Raw genomic sequence first — 14,361 nt, 5'->3', positions numbered from 1 at the left:
AAATATTAGCAATACTTAACTATTATTTGAGAATGCTTAGATACCATTGTGTCAATTTCCTTAAGAAACAATCAGAAAGTTAATAAAACTATTTGCTTAGCATAATTTTTAAAAGTACAGGAAATGTGGTCAGGTTTAATGCTGATTTGCTTGTTACTTCATCAACAGTTATAGTATCAGAAGTTGCAGAGCAAATAAAGCTGCAGAATGTTTTTGGCCCTATGTGCAAAATACATTGCATTAAGGACCTGTTTAAAAATGCTGAGGTTTTTTAACAACAGAAGCCAGAATTCCAAACAGTTTTCCTGCTAGCACTGTCATGCTGGATAGTAATTATTAAATTTCAAAAGAAGAAAAACAACAGTAATTATGTGGAATTATTATACAATTTTTATACATTAATATTTTTATACTGTCATCAACAAATAAAGTGTTAGAGGAAGATAAGATAGAGGCCATTTTCTCCTATTTTGTGCAAAGCTTTTGAATCTCTCACATATCTAATATGCCCTTTGTTGTCTTAAACACAAAAAATGACATTTACATTTTTCCATCTTTAGAACTCATTAATGAAAGAGCTCACACTAAGAAAATAATAGTCATAGGCCCGTTTATTTTCTCAGGTTTCACAGGAGAAGTCTTTACAACTTTTTAAAATGTAAAACTGTTTAGAAAATTAATGTCTAATAGAAGGACCTCAGCAGTTTGCATTAAAACTCATTTCTCAGGACAGAAAGCACATTCCTTCTTTGTGGTCTGTAAAATATAAATAACTTTATTACAAAAGTAAACAATTAATTACTAGGTCAACTAAAGATTTTATTCTTTTTTCCTCTTTCTTTGTTATAAACTGCCTTCAGCTGATACTGGTTTGACCACAAGGCTTCAGGCTTCATATGATCTAAAATCATTGCAAAACACTGAACAATTAGATAGTGATTTTTCTCCTCTTCACAGACAAATTGTGGGTTTCCTACATGGATTAATCTTAAAATTAGCTGTTTTATTTCTTCTCCTGCTTACTTGACACTTCATACCTTCCTTGATTTTTATATTGCTGGAGTCCTCAATGAAAAAAGTATTGCACACTTTTTTTAAAAAGGTGAATGGGATCCTGGAAACTACTGACCTGTCAGCCTTACCTTGCCCCTGTTTCTCTCTCTAAATTGGAGAGAAATGGATTTGATGGGTGGACAGTTAGAGGGACAAGCTGGATGGTGACCTGCAGAGAATATTGGTCTACAGTCCAGATGAAGATCAGTGATGACTGGTGTCCCCCAGGGGTCTACATTGGGACCACTACTGTTTGATATCTTTGCTAATGACATAGATGAAGAGACTGAGTGCAGTCTCAGCAAGTTTGGAGATGACACCAACATGAGGGGTGTGTCTGACATACCTGAATGATGGGATTTTATCCAGAGGGACCTGGACAAGCTTAAGAAATGGATCCCCATGAACCTCAGGAAGTTCAACAAGACCAAGCACCGCAAGGTTTTTCACCTGGGTTGGGGCAACCCCCAGCATCAATACAGGCTGGGGGATGATCAGAATGATTGTTTACTTAGGTTGAAGTACAGGTTAGTTCTTCAATTCTGTTGGTGTAAGAAACTAGTACAAAGGATCCCTGACTAAGGTATCATGTCTCAATTTTGCAAGCTTTGATAATCACTTTTAATCACAGGACTGTGTTTTATCTTTAGATGTCTGTTCAAGGAGGTAAATATCTGGCTAATAGGGTTATAATGAACTCCATTTTTCTTCCCTCCCCTTCCTCAAAAGCTACATGTCTAAGTCTGACAGTGGCCTGTCTCCCTTCCTCAGGTTTAAGAAGGAAACGTTGTAAACAAGAAGATGTAATTTCTAATTCTAAATGTAGAAAGCTGTGTTTAAGTAAGCACTCCTTAAACTGCAGTTTTCGACATGTTGGCAACATCAACAACATTTCTGATTTAGCTTATGGTGAACAGTTCTAAAATATATGATAGTTCGATAAGTTGATAATAGTATGATGGAATGATAGTATAATAATTTACATATGTCTAGTTCCAAAATATGCCTTGTTTTATAATGCAAAGTAGTATGTTACAGAAATATTCATCTTGGTTCAAGGTAAACAAAAAGTGCAACATAATATCTGCATATATGAGTTGAAAGGTAAAGATAAATAAAATCAAAATAATTTGATCAAATTTTAGTCTCTTGTTTACAAGTTGAATAATAAATTGCTACTTCTTGGTACTTTTCCTTAGCCAATCTGCAGAGCTTGTTTCTCCCTAAACTAGAAGCCGAAGATAAAAAGACACAAGGCTAGCCCAGATTAACAGAAATTAAATCCCATCTAAATTTTTGTAACATGTTTCTTATTAGCTCCCTACCAAGGCCACAGCTGTTGATCAAAGGCCGTAAAAAGCCCCATTACATGCTCGTAGATGGAACACTGAAGTAGAACATTTGATAGGCCTGTAATCATTTAGGTGGAGGCCTGATTAATCTGTTCCCAGGAATCACATTCAAACAGATTTCATCTTGCCACCTTTATATGAGACTGTAGCTGAAGACACACCTTTGTCTAGTTTTCACAGATCTGAAATAAAGATTTTATTTCCAATTTAAACTAAAAAATTATCAGAAGGTTCTTGAGAATGCAGATATCCCCTTCATTAAGAATACTCCAGGAATGTCTTGTTTTCCGGTCTGCCATATCTGATCATGAAAAGTTGTATCAAACACCCTATGAGACTATTCCTTACATAAAGGTCCTCCCCTGCCACCTAATTTTTTCAGGAGGGGCCAGATAAGATCATTCCTCAGGGGCCCTTGATCTGGCTTCTTGTATGCAAATGGGCATTGAGTGATCTGTTGGCCCCTCTGATGGGCAAGGCAGCCTCCCCCTCCTGCCGTTGTCTCTTCTGAGCTCCTTTTTGGTGTTTTGTCACATAACCTGCCACTTGGATTTAGAAATAAAGAAATAGGAAAATAATTTGAAAAATATATTAATTTTTAAGGATGCTCTTCAATTGTAGGATATCTAGAAAATTACTGCCTATAACTTAAGCATCCTTACAGTCTCAAGCTGTAATGATGCTGACAGTTACAAAAGCACAGTTGGAAAACAGGAAGTAAAGTGAAGATAAAGTAGTACTTAACAATGAAGGTACATCTGGATTTGCACCTTTCTTTTTCTTCTCTCATACTATGTCTGCTTTGCTCAGTTGATCTTAGAAGGCTTATATTTTGATCACATTCTGAGCTGTGTTTTTCCTGGGCATGTCTTAACTTCATCTTTTCAGAAAGTTTTACTGCCTGTTTCATTATCTCACAGCTAGTGACAGATATGTTATGATAAGTAGCATTAGATGGGATAAGTATGCATTCTGAGTGCGGGGTTCAAGTGAAACCTCACTTAGAGAGTCTGATTAGAGCTAATTTTTTTATAGATCTCACAAGTACTGGCACAAAGAGTAGGGACCTCAACTTCTACTGCTTTTAGAATAAGACAGAGTTTAGTAGCACACCATAAATTCAGTAATTACAACACCAAAGGATTTTTGGTTTCATCTTAGTAGAGAAGCCAATGAACACATTATAAACATACAAAGAGGGAAATCTCACTTTACTGTCTTTGATCTAAAATTTCCCTGGGATAAGGAAGAGAAGACACAATTGTGCTTTTCTAACTAACATGGCATAAGTTTGATCACTAGCAATGTCCTTTTATTAAGATTACTAGATTTCTTTTATAACACCCTGTTTCTCAAGTGATCACCAACTCAGCAAGACAGCAACTTTAGACATTTCACAGTTTTTTTACCATCTGGGCTTGCAGCATCTATAATTCTTTGAACACTGAGAATACCACAACTGTGATTAAACCTAGCAACATTTAAGCTACTGCTCTTTCAATTTATCAGCTCTTTGAAAAAATAGGTTCTGTGTCAAAGCAGAGTATTAATAGAGTTTCAACTTCTCTGTCTGTCTCAACCGGGCCCAAAATAGCTAATCACACAAGTGGAGAATCTAACTCTCCTAGAATAACAAAGTTCAGTGATGACCATTAGAACTGCCTCTTAATGTGCACACTTGCCACAGCACTGTTTGATTTCAAAGCAAAGGCTCAGTCAGAATTACTTCGTTTTCTGAAAGGACCATCAGACCTGGTTAGTCAGGCCAAGTCTCTACTTATTCCTGCTCTGCTAATGTCTGCATGATCTACAACCTCTGAAAGACAGATTTTCACCTAATTACCAGATACCAAATGCTTGCTGCCTCTCACAGTGATGTGAGATGCCTCTAGGATGAGTGATGCGTCTATCAGTGATGAGACCTGCTTGTCAGCCTGCAAAGAACACCAGTAAAACTGCATTAACTACCTGAAAACCAAGACTATCGCAGCTCTAAGTCATTGTAGCCCCAAAAGAGTTATTTGCTTAAAGTTTGGCAGCACTGAAATTCTTCTGACTTCAGGGTCAGTTGTGGGCTCCCAGTATTATGGGATCAGACCAAGCCTATTTTATTGCCTGTTTGTTTTAAGCAGAGATCTAAAAAACAAGTAACTTGCTAGGGAAAAATTGTTAATCTCCATCAATAATAAAGAACTTTTTCTTCTAACCTTCAAAAGGGATTACAAACAGCAACTGTCCTGTATATCTTACCTAATATTAAATGCCCCACGGGGTAAGAGATTAACTGTTAAAATTATATACATAATATTAAAATTATTAAATACATAGATATAAATAGAGAGAGAAAGCATAAATTATAGGACTCCACAACATCATGGACAGCCTGGGATCTGCTTTTGCATCTTCCTAATTTTTCTCATACAAATTTAATGAATAAAACAGAATGTCTAGAATTGACTAAATGTGATCACTTGCTCCACACAAATCCCCATAACCTAAATGGGCTTGCTTTTCTCAGCTCCAAATCAGGCATCCCCTGTGAAATCCAGGCATCTGTATGGACCACTTTATCATTTCAAGAAATCAGCTCATGATAACACCACAAAGACTTCTTGAAAAAGTTTTGGGAGCAACTTTCTCTTCACTAGAACTGTATGCTCAAACCTCAAGTCACAGGTACATCATCAAGAGTTTTAGCTTTCCTTCAGACAGAATTGCTCCAACAACAATGCCAGAAACACCCTTTCAAACCTCAAAGAAAACATCAAAGAGCACATCAACAACCTCCCGTGACCTCCCCCTCGGAAGCCTCCCAACAGAGACAGGCACCCAAAGGCAGTTTTGAGAGGAAATGGAAGAGTGTGAATAAACCCAGTTTACAGCCTGACAGCTACTTTTATCAGTTTTAGAAAGTGCCTGAGGTTACCTAGGACAAATGGTTTCTCAAAACTCTCAGCAAAAGGTTCACAAATGGTTTCCAAACTTTTTCAAACCTGTCTGTATTTACGGTGCCCAGCTGGATTATGACTGATGTTCTACTTTTGTTGCACAAGGATTGTGGAGTCTCTGATTTGCAAATGTGCAAATACTTGACTCTGTTTGTGTGCAGTTCTATGTATATATGGCCTTTTAGACAGCTGCAATGACAGAACCAAACCAGGCAGTAACACATCAGAGAGATGATTGGAGTACAACATCTGAAGAGTTTGTAAATTAATCATGGGACTGCACCTCACTGTATCATCAGTTCACTACTCATATGCTTTTTGGTTTAGCCACACAAAATTAGTATCTCAGAGCTCCATTAAACAGGAACACAGATTTGTTCCAAAACTCTTCCAGTCAATTTCATCCATGCATCAGTTTAGCAAGTGCATTCCCTCTTTTCTGTGGTATCACTGCCCTGTGTCTGTCTCTGCTGGCTTCTATACATAAGGAACATGGCACAAGAGTAAGAATTGTAGCTTGCCTCGAGCAAGTTCTTAAATAATGTAAAAGAGGGTATGCTGTGGGTTACACAGAACAGAAAAATGAGCTCAGTATTGACAGAGACATCCTAAAGCTTCATTAGGGTTGAGATTTGGTTTTTTCTTTGAGAGAAAGTAAAATCCAGAGGTGAGCATGACAACAGAAAGGAAAAGTCTCAGTCCAGATATAGGAACAGGCAGTCAAGTTTGTGATGAAATCTAAACTCATTGATTTGACTTTGAGAAATATCAGGTAGCTCAAAGCCCAGGACAGGTAAATGAGCATTTAAAATGAGCTCATTCTGAGAAGAGTAGTTCTGTTAAGAGGTATTTATAAAAATATATATTTATTTTATACTAACCAGAAAGCAGTGTAAATGCATCTTGTGACACTGCATTGATTCCTGCTAAGCAACAGGAAACTTGTAACTAATCTGAAAAGAGGAAAATTTTTAAATAAATCTAGAAATATGAAATGCATATAATTTGGCACTTGATTCCACGTACCGATGGGATGAAGTGCTTATAGCTTTTAAGACTTAAATAGGACTGCTAATGGCCAGTTTGCAAGAAAGAGGTTATAGGTAACTTTGTCATTAAATCACTCCCAAGCTGCTTTCCAAAAAAATTGTAGCAACATATTAACAGAAAAATATACCTGTGAAAAGGCAGCATGCAATACAGCCAGAAGTTCCCAAAGGTTATGTATAACATGGATGCATATCTTATGCAACTATCGGTGAATAAATAACTTCATGCTTGGATATGCTCATTTACACATGATCTTGGGAGATTCTTTCTGAAGCATTAACTGACTTCTGTTAAATGTGTCAAGGTACAATAAAGAACAGAGTGAGGCTTAACTGAAATGAGACCCTAACTGATTTTAATATTTTTGTACTGTCAATAAACTGCAATTGAATGTTAGCTATGCAGTGTATGGTGAAAAATTTTATTTCAAAGTTGTTTCTACAAAAAATGTTTTGTGAGTGTTTTTCCTAATGCATGTATATATTTTCAAAGCAGACTGCTAAGAGCTTTTAGAGACTGACTTGTAATTTTAGTTCTAAGTCAGAAATGCTGATGTACTTATTTTTTTTTTTTTAATTGGAACTGAAATTCCAACATATTCTTCAAATCTCCTCACTCTAGAACTTCTTCAACAGATTCCTATTAGAAAAGTATATTCAGTCTGGAACCTCATATAGGTTTCTTCTTAAACAGAAGAAAAAGGAGACCAAATACTTTGAGAAAGATCTCTATCAGTTTATAATGAACAACACCGAAGAAATTTCAGTCCTTATCTAACATATTTACATATAAGCTCCTAACATGTATTACCCTGTGTTGAGTTTTCAGACCTAGCTGTTTGTTAACAATTTTGGATGAATTACAGGAGTACCCAGATGCCGTCATATCAGCACAGTACTTCATCAAATACTGACATCTGAAAATAGGTCAGATTATCCACCCAGAAAAATCATTCTTTTCCTTGTATGTTTACTTCAACACTGTTATGTACTTATATGGAATTGTTATTTAATCATATTATTGCCAAACTGGCTATAACATAATTCACCTAGCACTGACCAACTACAGAACAAAAATTAAACAAACATTTTTCTGTTGTTAAATTTTTTTCTATGGGTCTGAGCTTCTGAAGCCAGCAGGTCACTTGGATTGTATATACAATGTTGATAATTGCATTCCTTAAATCTACAAAATGCAACACAGCTCACTATTTTCCAAAATAACTTTAAAAACAATTACAATTACTGCCCAGACATTTTCAAACACATCAGGCTATTGGCTTAGGCAGTGATGGAAACCCTAAAAAGAAGATAAATATTTTGAAATGCACTGTAAATCAAATTTGTGCACTGGACTAAGAATGGATTATCTGCCTCTAAACAGCAAAAGATGTTTTAGCTTGAGGGTTTTTTTCCATGCTTATTTACTAGAATAGATTTTAAATTGTGTCTGTGTGATTTATTTCCTTTTTTTTCTCAAGATTTTTAACAGCTGATTTGTAATAAATGCTCTACTATAATTAGTTCTACATACTTTACTCATTACATTTACTGGTGCACAGGAATCCACTGTTTCTCAACCTTTTAATAAAAAGTACATTTTTCAGCTTAAAAACTGATTTGGAACAATGCTCTGTTGGCCTAAAGCTGCTCTGCATGTATTTATAGCAGATGTATCTAGAGTCTCAACTGGGCAAATTTTGATGATGTTTTTGATGCCTCTGACAACAGAGGCATTGATTAAGAATGAGACCTTGAGGAAGATTATTATATTGTGATCTACTATCTTTTGGTACTGTGTTACCAAGACAAAATTAGCCAATTTTTCTAACCTTCATTCCAGAAAGTGTCTGGGAGGGGGAAAAAAAAGGCAGCCCAAATGGAAGCCAAAGGCACTGGTTTTGTGTATGTCCACTCCAACCTGGTTATGAATTATCAGTTTTCTGACTTTGAGGCAGATTCACCTTATGTGGCACAGCAAGACTGTTGCAGGACAAAGACAATGCTGCCTGTGTACCTTCTGAGGAATCCTTCAGCAGAGCACAAGCTCATGTCCACTGTCTTGAAAGAAGTTATGTCAGTAAGATAGGATGATGCTAGATTGATGCTGATGGTTTACTAATTAGTACAGAGCTGGAATTGCAGCCTTCCTTTGCCTAGCAGATCACAAAGAGAATGTGGGAAGTTTACCCTAGACTTTCAGAGTTTCCAGCTGGAAGACAATCCCTTGGAATGACCCAGAAGGAAGCAGCATTTTCTTAAGTCAGGTCATAATTTTTATAAAATGGGAGTGAAAGCCTGAAGTTTTACAAACTTTGCCTTCACAGAGAAAGATTCCTATCACTTTCTTAGAAGTGTCATGAGTATTTAGTTCTTAATCAGAATGGGGTATTATCCTGTTAGCCCTTGTAATATGTTAAAATATTTGTGTTTTCTAGTGAAAGACTTCAGTTGCATAAATCTAGCTTTTGAGTTTCCTATCTTTTCTTCTTCCCCTTGGAAAGTGATTTTCTGGCTTTTCTTAGTATACAGAGCAGGAAAATATGAAACAAGTAAATCATAAGACTGAAAAAAAAAACCTAATAAGAGAATGGTAATTCAGAAGTTTGATTTTGGTTTGGTGGTTTATTTCTCACAGACAGTTGCATGATTTTTTCTAAATTCTGACTCAAGAAGTTTGTGCAGTAGGGTTGATCATTCATCTGTCCAGCCCTTTTCAAACTTCTCTGCATTATATCCACGTAACAATGGGCCATACCTCCAAAACCAGCATGAACTCAATCAAAACAAAGATAAACATATATTGTTGAATGATATATATGTATAATAAGGAAAATATAATATACATGGTATAATAAGGAAAACATAAGCAAAATCAAGCTGAGACTTCACATGCAACCACAAGACTTCACTGCACAACTCTGGACACCCTATGCAAGGTCACTGCTTTTGTAATCAAGTTTCTCAAGCCAGACAGAGGAATTATCAAAATTTCAGTCCAAAGTTACCAAAACATGTCACTTCACTCTTTTATTTTTAAAGGAGATTCAAGGTTCATTGTTTTGAAGTCTGTAAGTGTCATATTCTTAATGAGCAACAAACCCCTTGGCAGCCCTTCACTATCTTGATTACCAGCTGAGAATCAACACACCCTGTAAGCATTTGTTCATCAGTTCAGCAGAATTACTCAGGACCCAATGAGCATCTGGCATTCAAGAATGCAGCTGTCTTTGTGGCAGGCAAATTTACAGACATGATTTTTGCAACTGCTACTTTTTGTGCTCATTTGCAGTTCACTCATCTGCTAAATTCAGCATGGCCAATTAAAACAGGTTATCCAAAGTGGTATAGAGTTCTGCTCACTGCTGCAACTCACTGAGAGACTCATAGCTTCTTTTGTTATGAGTATATATAGCATTCAGGAGTTCACCAAAGGGATTAAACTGACCCTATCTCTGCAGGCTCTGAAAGGACTCTCCACTCTAAAGACTGAGCTTCTGCAAGGATCATCTCTGAGCTCAAGGCGTTTCTGTATCTGCCCACGGAAGCCATGTCCTCTCCTCTGCAGGGGTACCTCTGGCTGGGACCTGTGGTCTTGACCTTTTTACCCAACTCTTGCCTCAGGATCCCCTTGCTGAGATTTCCTCAGCTCCTTACACATCCCCCCGCCCCATCTCATGGCCCCACTCTTTCTTCCTGGTCCTGGCCCCTCCAGAGTCTTCCCAAACTAGCAGCCTCGGCATAGCTTCCCCAAAATCACTGTCACAGGCCTTCCACCTCAGCGCAAGCCATCCTGTTCCCATGCAGAGTGCTCTCCCTTTGGAGCTGTCACGGCTGCTCACTGGGGTAGCCCTTCACCTCTCCAGCTGAGAGGCAGCTGGGGTGAGCTGCAGGCTCAGGGTTTGCAGCCCGTCCCAAGCAGCGCTCCCCAGACTCAGCACTCCCTGAAGAGAGGCTGAACCATGCCCAGGTCTCGGCCTCGCCTCAGGTGCCAGCTGCTCACAGGAGAAACTCACCAGCTCAGCAGCTCTCCACACCAACATGATTGACTAGGGATTGCTGGCTGCCATGGCAGAACTGCACATTCCAGCATTCCAGCACCCACTCTGGCTGCAGCTTGGAACAGCCACAAGCCGCAGCTGAGCCCCAAAAGAGGGCTGAGGCACACCTGCTGCTGTAGACCAAGAGATGGCTGCTGCCCAAATTTGAAAGATGCTCTGGAACCCTGTCCCCAGCAAGAAAGCCAGGTGACAAAAGGGCCCCATTCCATGGGAACCTATTTTATGCAGTACTGGTCCAAGGCACTTGTGATACCTGATGCCACAGCCATCCACTGAGTCTTTCATGGGTGTCTGCCCACACTGCAGATGAGCAGGCAGCAAGTCTGTGGTACCAGAAATCTGCTTTGCTCATACTGGGGAAAAAAAGGCCACATAGCAATTTTCCAGCTAGAGGAGAAGGGAGTGAGGGGACACACCTACAGCCATGAGACCAAGGCCTCAAACCCATCATTCTTAGTCTTTCTCTCATTAAAATTTGTAATCATCACCACTGCAAGAAGTGGGAAAAAAACAGCATAGTTAATCTGCAGATCTGGGGGGGATGCTTCACAGAATGGTGCTTTCCTTAGATGGATTAGGATAACAGAGTTAAAAAGCCCCAAACCCTCCATGGAAGTAGAATTCAGGTCATTTGTCTTCAGCTTTAAAAGCATTTAACAGTACAGTGAGCAACCAGTGCTGAGCCAGCTTCTTAAACCTCACTGAAAATCAAAATGGAATATTCTTACCTTGTGTTTTCTTTTTGAAAAGCTTGTATAAAATGCAGTTTAATTTCTTTTCCTCTTTTAATTATATAGGCTGTTCTGCACTTTATTTCACAAGGACTCTGAGCAAGTTATAGTTAATTGATACATGTAATTATAGCCATCATACCTTCCCTTCTCTCTAGAAAATCAGTTACAAGCCCTATCCTTGACAAAATGCTTTTGAAGAATAATACATCTCAAGTCAAATGTTATTGCTAATTGACAGGATAGTTTCAACAATGTAACCTTATCTTAGGTAAATAAACTTCCAAGGAAACTTTGAGCCAGAAAGGCCAAATGAGATGTTTGAGATTCTTTTTTGCTGCTAAAGGTCTTGTTTTGATAGTGCATTTCAATACAAAGGCTGCATCTGAAAGAGAATCTGAGACCAAAAGAGAGGCTTGGTTCCTCCTCTTTGTATTTGCTCCTAACTCAGTATTTTTCATAATAGGGAAAAAAGTTAATTACAGCAGTAGAAAAAAAAATATTATTTTTACTTGAACTACTGTTTGAAAAAGAATTGATGCATTTTGAGATTTTTTCTTGAAATTCTTATTTAGATTTTATATTTGTTTTTATACTTAAATAAATAATTCACAAACCAGCCTAAAATGAGCATTTTAACAAAAAACTGTGTTAAATGACAGACAGATGTGAAAAATCTCAATAACATTCACATTAAAGTAGCTGATCAAAGACAGCAGTACTGTACACCAAATGCACAGATGTGTAAAAGCAGTGAGAAAGAGGAGAAACAGCCACCAGGGGAGATGATGGAGGGAAGAGATATCCTGTACCAGTGTGTGGATTCTGAGGAGTGGAGTCTGAGAAATGAAAAAGTGTCCTGGAAATAGATTGTAAACTTTTCAACCACACATTGTCATTCATACACATTCCTGCCCCTATTTCTGGTCAGTATTCAAAGATATTAGAAGGCAGTGACCCTACTAAGCACACTGCACTTTTGTAAATTTATTTGCTTAATGAAACATAGTTGACCTCAGAACAAATGTGACAATAATAACTTTAAATGCATTCTCAACTGAAGTTTGTCTTCTGAAATCCCTAGAGTGGGTCTGGGTCTTTTCATAGAGATATAACTGGAAGATATTCCCACATATCTAGAACTGTTATCTCACAGTTAATTTGGAGAGGAAATGTTACTCAGAAACATTACTCAGCATTGCTTCTCAGGGGTGGTAGATTCTATGCAGAAGACTGATCTTCCTTGCAAAAAATAAATCACATTGCGAGATGGGTTGGTTTTTCAAACAATGTGAGCGATAATTTTGTTGTAAACACTGCATGAATATGCGCATTTGTAGACTTTGATGTCAAGGTGGGGTTGGGGAGAAGAATAAACAAATATAATTGTCTTGATGCAGATGAAGAAATCCAATTTCCAAAATCCACAGCTTATTCCTTATCAGCCAGGCCAAATCTCATCTCTCTGTGTGGTCATAGCAACTGAAGCTTGGAGCATTCACTGGCTGAGTCTTCACTTCTAGTTCCAAAACACTTCCTTTTCTATCTCAAGCTGTGATCTGATAAATTTATTTCTAACAGGATTACTAAAGAAGAGAGATTATTTATTTACTGATCTTGATAGATCTACTCTGAAAAGGCCTTCCTGTTTGTAGAAATTTAAGCTTCCAATCCTTAATGCAGAAATACATGTATCTTTTCCAGGACAGACTTCAATAATTTTCTGATGGGCAGCTATATGACCTCATAACATAAATGGTGTCCTGTAGCCTGTCCAGCTCAATGAAAATGTCAGTCCCATGCAGAAACAGAAGAAAATAAATGACATGTGGTGCTTAGGTGGTATGCCAGTTTAAGGGATGCAGTATCCTTAAATGTACACCACCCCACATTTTGAGTGGCTCATTTTCCTAAACTGGACATGAACGTCCACTTTATCTGGGCCAAATACACTTGGGAAATGACCAATTCATTAGTTCTGTAATGAACCTTGTTGCATGGCTGATTGAGCCTTATAAATTTGTTTGGGATTTTATCCTGATTACTGCATGGAAATGCTCTTACACCATTCTGTCTAGAAATTAGATTGGAGGGACCACACAGAAGCAGTCATCTATCCTTTCCACCTAATTGTTTGTGGTGAAGGGAAAACAGCCAGATAGGGTGTCAATTCTTGCAGAATGATAGCCTCAGCTTAGTAATGGCCTTCTACAAGACTCTTGGATTGATGACTGACTGCCTCCAGATGAGGCTCACAGGACTCATCCAAAGTCCATTGCAGTATACCTCCACAGAAGAGGACCCAGAAGAGTCCTGGGTCTTAGTTCCAAGTAACAATAAAGAAGTAATAAAGAAGTCAGGAGAATAATGAAAATCTGTTCAGAATTCTACAGAGGATATGTAAAAATGCTTCTTGTACATCAGAGAGCTTCAGATAGAACAGATAGAAAGGGAAGTCAGGGAAAGGAAAAGGCAGTATTTCAGGTAAAAACAGTGCTCATTTCTTCAAGAAATAAACTGAAAAAGTGTAACAGAGAATTATGATAGTAGGATTGGCCCCAGAATCAAATTCTGGTGAAAAAAAAATGCATTTTAAAAAGACTGGGGGAAATATTTTGTGTCAGGAGCTCTGCAGTCACTGTGGGTTATGTCAGGTTTAAGGTAGCAGGAGAAAAGGAGGGAGAAATGCCTCTGTTTCAGTGTTCTTAGTCTGTCATCATAATACCAGTGGGAGAAAAGCAACACTACAAACTGAACAATAATGGGAAATCTATCAGATTATAACTTAGTGTGAATGTACAGGAGGAAAGTCAATATCTTTACAATGACAGAGAAAACTGTCATGAAACTGTGTTATTTACTAAGACTACTCCATCTTTAACTTCTGATCCGAAGGGCAATAAAATTTTGTGATCAAGCACTGATAAAAATACCCATATTTTTAAAACAGGCATTTGGGTTTTGAATCCTTATTTGTAAATAGAATAACAAAGACTAACCAAAATTAATAAATACCTCATCAATACATTTAAGGTTCTCTGTACTTTAACATCTTATTCACAAGAGTAGAGTGTTTATGTTCATCAAACCAGAAACTAGATTTTAATCCAGAAATAAGAAATATTTCATAGGACTTGATCAGAGATTTCCATAGCAAGTTATTTACA

This window comes from Agelaius tricolor, unplaced genomic scaffold, assembly GCF_023055355.1.
Source record: "Agelaius tricolor isolate 1412-34295 unplaced genomic scaffold, bAgeTri1.0.p SCAF_4, whole genome shotgun sequence".
Classification (NCBI taxonomy): domain Eukaryota; kingdom Metazoa; phylum Chordata; class Aves; order Passeriformes; family Icteridae; genus Agelaius; species Agelaius tricolor.
Note: the sequence above shows the minus strand (reverse complement) of the source record.